The sequence below is a fragment of the Grampus griseus genome (genome assembly GCF_964374135.1).
Source record: "Grampus griseus genome assembly, chromosome: 12".
NCBI classification, from domain to species: domain Eukaryota; kingdom Metazoa; phylum Chordata; class Mammalia; order Artiodactyla; family Delphinidae; genus Grampus; species Grampus griseus.
This window is the reverse complement of record NC_139006.1, coordinates 20,032,976-20,040,667: the sequence shown is the minus strand read 5'-3', so window position 1 is coordinate 20,040,667 and position 7,692 is coordinate 20,032,976. Positions and strand designations below refer to the sequence as shown.

The 7,692-nt window shown below is 46.1% G+C and overlaps 1 pseudogene across 1 annotated transcript; it reads right to left on the bottom strand.

Moving 5' to 3' along the window:
* Window positions 1-5,125: 5,125 nt before the first annotated feature.
* On the bottom strand, window positions 5,126-5,698 carry LOC309830999 (lactoylglutathione lyase-like; annotated as a pseudogene). The gene has a single exon. The product of its transcript is annotated as a lactoylglutathione lyase-like (transcript).
* Window positions 5,699-7,692: the final 1,994 nt, after the last annotated feature.

Below are 7,692 nucleotides of genomic sequence, written 5' to 3'. Positions count from 1 at the left end.
AGAAACAGCTCAGTTCTCCAGCAGGGGCAGCCAGGAAGTAGGGGGAGTTCCCCCTCCACTGGCAGGGGTGGGGGGACGTGGACAGGAGTTGGGGGATGAATGCTGCCCCAGTCCCTCAGAGGGACATTTCTGAGGCGTTCTCAGCACAGCTCCTCAGAGGGTGTCTCACAGGGCGGAGCCCTGTTGCCCCGAGAGACACCGGCTCCCTACAGCCCGCCATGCTGGCTTCTCCTCCTTCCCACGTTCCCGCCCCCTCGCTCCTGCTTCCTGCACCTCCTTCCAACTAGACCTCAGCATCCAAACCCTCATCGTGGGCTCTGCTTTGTGCGGGGAACCCAGACTGAGACAGGACTCCGTCTACCTTCAATACATGCCAATACAACAGCAGGACTGGCTAAGTCAAGACATAGGTTAAGGAAGTATATAAGGAAGGGTATTCCCCTTATTCTCTTATTCTTCCGCAGCCCAGAATATAAGAACTTGGGCCAGTACCTTTTCCCCACCCAGAGAAGTGCTGGGGGAAATACTTCTATCTTTCTTTTCACTCTTGACTTTTTGCCCAACCTCCTGGTGACAGCTTGGCTTCCGAGAGCCACGATGTCTAATGGGTGGCACTGCCCATCCTCCAAAGCAAGAAACCACTCCCATGGTCCACGGGTCACTTTTGCTCACTTGGGCAGCCTGGGCCACAGCTCCAGGGGCTCACCCTGACTTCCTGGTGTCCATGTAGGAAGCCCCCTAAGGGGCATCTTCATGGGCCGAGGCCTGGCATCCCCAGCTTTTCAGCTGGGACACAGTGATAAATTCCGTGTAGGGGTGAGTGGTGGGAAAGAACCCTCGGAAGTGTAAAGAAAGAACTTTAAAACAGGAAAGAGGGTTTTCCTAGCCTGGGAACTCCTGCAGAGTTTCCATCAAGGCCCCAGACGGCTACATCATAGATCTTGTGACTCATGGTGACAACGGTCAGCTCTCGTGGTTGGGACAATAGACAGGGGTCTGAGCTGAGGCTGAACCCTCCTCCCCAGAGCCCTTCTGCCCCTTGGCCTCCCTCTGCCCACTGTCAATGCCTCCCTGCTCCCCCATTCTGCCCAGGAATGTGACCTCAGTCTGCACTTGGCCACTGTGGTATCTGCACCAAGCGGGGAAGTACACGGAAGGGCAGGTTCTTGGTCCAATGGGGACAGTTGCCCACACACAGCTGCAGGCCCCCTGTGCCCTTGGGCCTCCAACCAATCTATCAGACACTTCAGCTTAGCTTTCACCACTGTGCAACCATCCAGTTATTGTACGCACATGCATGTTCCTACTAAGTCCTCCCAGAAGGAGACGAAAGAAAAGGCTCTTCTCCCCTGCAGTGACCAAGGCACAGATCTCTTCCTGCATTAGAAAACAAAGATCAGACAGCCAGATTTGAGAAGATGTGAAATTGAGGACCATCTTAGGAACACACGATCTCGTTATTCAGTGCCACGTGGAGGCTCGTACAAGTTGTTAACATTTATAACTATTAACAACTTGTCTTGAAAGTACACAGAGAGCAAAAGGGTCTTGAAAAATTCTTAAAACTTTAGAAATGGTTGCCACATCTTGTAAGAATAACTTCCCAAGAAAATCATGGCATTTGGATTGATGATCTTACCTGATGGTGGACTGCCCTTGGAATGATGTTGCCATGCACATCTCTGTGTTCCCGACAGAAAAACAAACCAGAGGTGGGTCATTGGTGTTTTTCTCTTCCCCCTCCAGATTGATGGAGGGGAAGGTCTGTGACTCTCATAGATTCTTTTTCTCCAACAAAAAGATGAGGAGTCTAGTTCTGTAAAGAAATGATTTTGATTTGGTGATTAGGGAAAGTAATCTCTTGAAAAGGTGGCAAAAATGCTGAAGAGCTGAGACCCAGGGTTAAGAAGTCCAGCCATTAAGAGCAGGAAGCAGAGCATTCTAGGCAGAGGAGACATCACGTGCAAAGGCCCTGGGCAGGAGTGAGTTTGGCGTATTTGAGACACCCAAGGGAGTCAGTAGAACTGGAACAGAGAGGAAGTAGGTGGAGAGTACTCTCCACCCAAGGGTTTGTGGAGTGTGTATTTTAGTCTTCTGGTGATGAGAGCCAATAAAACTTTTCAAGCAGGGGAATGAGCTTTCAAAAAGCTGGAAGATCAGGATTTAAGATCTGTCACTGTTGGTGCTAACGTCTCCTTCTGCGCTCAGTGGATGTGTAACTGCAAAGCTTTGACCCCATCACCAGATTGTAGCTTAGCACAGATGAATTTGCTTTTAAACTTCTCATAAAATCGCCTGTACTCTGTAAATAATCTGATTCCCTTGGTCCAACAGACTCAGAAAGAAAAAAATGTTTAAAGCCAAACAAAAAATTTTGTTTTACTTATTCACACCCGAGAGACAGAGTTCAGAACTAGACTTCCTGATCTGAGCCTGAGAGGCATGCCGTCTGCTGCCAACACAGAGTGGGAAAAAGAGGAAAGGTGTTCAGAGTTGGCTCTCTACAGGGGGACTTCACTGTTTGCTGAAACTGTCAAAGTAATCACCCGTATTTGGCAACGGTAATGCTGTTTGGGTAATGCCTGACACTCCGGGGGCCTGTGTTCCCCCATCCTCCAAAGTCCAGTTTGCCCTTACAGGCCCAGCTAAATGGATAACATGAAAAAGCCCAATGACATCAAGTGTTGGCAGGGATGTGGAGGAACTGGAGTGCTCATTTATTATGGTTGGAAATAAAAAATGCTATAGTCACTTGGAAACCACTGAGCAATTTCTTAAAAAGTTAAATATATACTTGTCATGTGACCAATTAATCCCACTCCAAGAAATTTATCTAAAAGAAATGAGAACATAGATTCTCAAACAAGTCTTGTGCAAGAACGTTCATAGCAGCTTGTATTCATGATAGGCAAAACCCGGAAATACCTCAGGTACCCGTCCATCCACAGGAGAACAAATAAACACGCTATGAGATATTCATACTCTACTGCGATAGAAAAGAAATGAGCTATTGACACACGCTACAGCATGGGTACATCTCAGAAGCGTTCTGCTGAGTGAGGGAAGCCAGATGAGAAAGGGCACTTGCTGTATGACTCCATTTACAAGTGCTAGAATAGGAAAAGCTAAACTATAGTGACAGAAATCAGAGAAGGGGTTGCTTCTGGGGATGGAGGGATTGCCTGAGACAGGCACAAGGGAATTTCCTGGGGTGGCGGACATGCTCTCTCTCGATGGGTATGTGGGTTACACAAGTGTACACCTCTATCAAATTGATCTAACTATATGCTTAAAGACCAAGATTTCACTAAATGTAAAACACATCTCATTTTTAAAGACGTAAAGATAAATAAAATTCACTTCCTTTTGGCAGTCTTCTCTACCTCCTCCAGACTAGATTAGGGGCTCTTCTTGGCCTGGAAGCTCCCAGAAGCAGACCCAGAGATGAATATTTGCACGCAGGTGATTTATTTGGTAGGAGAGAAGAGAAATGAGACAGGGAAGGGATATGTTATCAAGCAGGTTACCACCGCAGGCAACAGGGCTCAATCCTGTCACTCAAATGACACAGGGTGTCACCCAGAGAGGAGGGAGCTAGGTTATCTATACACCAGCTTCCATTAGTCATTGGTTGGGGCGTAACTCACCAGTTCTTTTAGCTGACCAGAGCATGGGTAGCGCAGGTCCAATGGCCAGAGAGAGTCTCTCCCCACCCCAGGGAAAGAAATGCAGGGCAAGGGACTATGGGCTGGGCTCCAGCAGCGTCTGCTGCATGCCTCGTCTTGTTCGCTCCCATAGCCTCCTGCATGCACATTTATCCCACAGTAGTAGAAAGAATGATTAAAAGCTCAGGTGATGGAATGAGGCAGACTTGACCTCAAATTCCAGCTCTGCCACTTTCTACATGACAACTTGAACAAATGGGTGTTCTTCTATAAAACGGGGGTCTTGCACTGTTGAGGGGATTCAATGAGTTCTTCCCTGTTCCGTGCTCACCACAGCACCAAGCACATCACAGGACCTCCAGTGAACACTAACAGCAGTGAGCAGTATTGTTACTCTCTCATCCATTCTGTTTGCCCCCAAAAGTCCGAAGTAATGTTTTTCCAATTCCTCTCTTCAATTATTTTTAAGATTTAATTGTTGAAGGAGAATACAGGTACATAGTTCAAAATCCAAAAGATATTACAGAATCAACTGTGAAAAGTCTCCCTCCTTTTACAGTAGCCACCCGGGGCCCTGCTCACAAGTGACCGAGATGATCAGCATGTTTGGGTGTATTTCCCGAAGATATTTTCATGCAGCATTCTAACATACGTTTGGGGCTTGCCTCTGGTTTTCTATGGCTGAATCCAGTGCAGGATGGAGTTTGATTTGACATAATTAATATATGCATTTTTAGCTTTCTATTTTGAAATAATTTTATTTATTTGTTTATTTAGTTTTTGGAAATATACATGAAGCTTCACTTTCGTTCGGGGTTCTTTACTTCCCATTCTGAAAAGTTACTTCTGAGGAACTGAAACCCCGGAAGGTAACCACAACAAAAACATATTAAGTGTTGGTTTCTTTTTTTTTTTTGAAAATGATGATTCAAAGGCAGACTTGTAGACTCGTATCTCTTCAGGAGATAGAAGGCAAATGCAGCCCCTGAAGGAAATTGTTCTAATTATTGCCTAAAAAAGTAAAGTTATACAACTACATTCAAGGACATGAGACAAAGCACTACTTTAAAACTAGAATGGCTGAACAGTTAGGTGAAAAACATAGCTGAACTAGGAAAGGGAAATGGACTTAAGAATAATTTGAATTGAGACAATAAGCCATCAGTCCTAGATGCTCCTGTTAACTGAATATCTTTTCTTTTTTGCGGTACCCGGGCCTCGCACTGTTGTGGCCTCTCCCGCTGCGGAGCACAGGCTCCGGACGCGCAGGCTCAGCGGCCATGGCTCACGGGCCCAGCCGCTCCGCGGCATGTGGGATCTTCCCGGACCGGGGCACGAACCCGTGTCCCCTGCATCGGCAGGCGGACTCTCAACCACTGCGCCACCAGGGAAGCCCTTAACTGAATATCTTGAATCACATTGTTTCCTTTTTCACCTTCCACAATGTCTTCACTGAAATCTCAAAGCAGCATTCTCACAGAACTAAATAAAATTATCATTTTGTTAGGATTCAAAATTTCAATCCAGTAGCCATCAGGATCTCGATAAATGCCAGGCCTTTCATTTTACCATCATCAGGTTTCTTCACAAATTTGACTCCCTGTTCTTCAAATCCTATACAAGCACTGTGAACATCAGGTACAGCAATTCCAATGTGACCAAATCCCCGAGGGTCTGAATTGCCCCTGTGGTAACTCTGCATCTCATCCTCTTCAGTGCCCCAGTTGTGTGTCAGTTCAAGCATAGCTTTTCTGGAGAATGGCCCATGCTACTCTTTCATCTTTACCTTTTGGGATGTCATTTTTATCCTCAGAAGCCAAGAAACAGTGAAAATTTCATAGTGGGAAAATCTAAGTTTTGGAGTAGCGTCATTCCAAGAATTCTAGGATAAAAATCCAGTGACTACTTAGGATCTTAATTCGCAGCATGTTCTGCTGCAAGAGAAGATCCTTGGTGCTGGGGTCCGGGTAGGTGCCGCAGACAAGGGCGGCCTCGTCGGTGAGTCTGCCGGACGTGGGCTGCAGCTCTGCCATGGCTGCGCTGCTGTATCGCGGACGACGGTCCCTGGGAACGCAGCCGCCACCCACACTCTGCAGGCCGTGAAGCTCCCTTTTCAGAAATCCTTTTAGGTTTATAGAAGAGCTGCAAAGATAAAACAGAGTGTTCTGGTGTATCCTTCACCCAGCACCCCCCAGTGTTAATATCGTACATGACCATGGTACACTGATCAAAACTAAGAACCTGACATCGGTGCCGTACTATTAATTATACGACAGATTTTATTTGGATTTCACCCATTTTTTCACTAAAGCGGATCCTCCCCAAGAAAGCATGTTGCATTTAGTGGTCACGTCTCCTAACTCTCCTCCAGTCTGTGACAGTTTCTCACCTTCCCTTGTTTTCGTGATCTTAACACTTATGAAGGATCCTACGCAGTTATTTTAAATTTAATGAATCTAGGGGGTTCCCTCGTGGCTTAGTGGTTAGGATTCAGCGCCGTCACTGCCGTAGCCCAGGTTCGACCCCTGGGCGGGGAACTGAGATCCTGCAAGCCGCGTGGCGTGGCCCAAAAAACAAAATTTAGTGAAGCTACATGTCTTGGTGTCCCTGAAGGTCACCAGGACACCTTGACGCTCCACGTTTAGAGCTGCTGGTGGAGGGAGGAGGCACTGAGGACTTACTACATTGCTGTCACGGACACGGGAAGGCTAGAAATTCAGATCTCCACCATCGACGTGTGACACCGGACAAGTAGCAGTCCCTCTCTGGGCTTCAGACTCCCCTTCATGACAATAAAGCAGTGAAACCATATTGGCGTGTCTGAAATTGTGTAGTCAAAGCAGTCTACAGACTCTAAGACCTCGTAGAGATCCCAGTGTGTTAGCATACTAGAGGCACTGAAAAGTCCTGCAGTAAAGAGACCTGCTTTAACGTAGTTTCACCCCGAGTTGGTGAAACTATGTATTTGACTGGAGGAGTAAAATGGTTCCCTTCCACCTATTCACCTGCAGAGAAGACCCTTTGGGACATATGGACTTGGCGATACAAAAGACCCGTGAATGGAGCTTCAGTTTGTTGGGGATACAGGAGCAAGCACACTGCCCAGAAAAGGTTGACCGTGAAGCTGGAGCTGGGGGAAAGTTTGGAAGGAGGGACACAGAGGGTAAGGCTGAGCAAAGAAGAGGAGGCAGACTTCCCCTTGGCTTCCCATCCCTTCAGAGCCAGCCCAGACCCTGGGCATTGGAGGATCCACGTAGAGATGGATATGGCGCCTCCTAGGAACAAAACTTGGAAACATCCATCAAAATAGGCAATGCCCTTGGCCTTGAACTCAGTGATGACACGTCCCAATCCATCCACACCCGAGAACAGAGGTGTTTGTGCAGGCTAATCTCTGCCTCATTGGTTGAGGCTGAAAAAGAAGGGAAAAGTGTAAGTGTGTATGTATGCGTGTGTGTGTGTACACCACATATTACACAGCCCAACTCAAGAAGGATAGTGTGACCCTGGGAACGGTGTTTGTTTTCAGATGGAGGAACTGAGTAATCTGGAGACAGAAGTGGGAGAAACTGACTTTTCACTGGCTACCCCTCTGCACCTTGAGTTTTATACCTACGCTGTGTCACTTATTTAGTGAATTAAAATAATAGTTTCTAAAAGAATGAACACATTTTGATTTATCCATACTGGGGAATGCTGTGCTATATGCAGTTGTTTAAAAAAAAAAGAAAGGAAAGAATGAGGAAACTGTTTATGTACTAAAATGGAAATATCTCCAAAATGCACATATATAGTGTATCACTCTTGAGTAAAAAAGAGGGGTAAAGTAAGAATATAAATATACTCTGGATATATATATATGGAAAGATATAAAAAACTAAGAATCATAGTTATTCGTGGGGGAGGGGTTGCATAGACATGGGAGGGAGATTTCTCACTGTCTTCCTTCAAATATATTTATATATTTTACACATAAATACGTTTAATATATTTTATTATATATTTTAACAGTGGATGTATTGCTTCT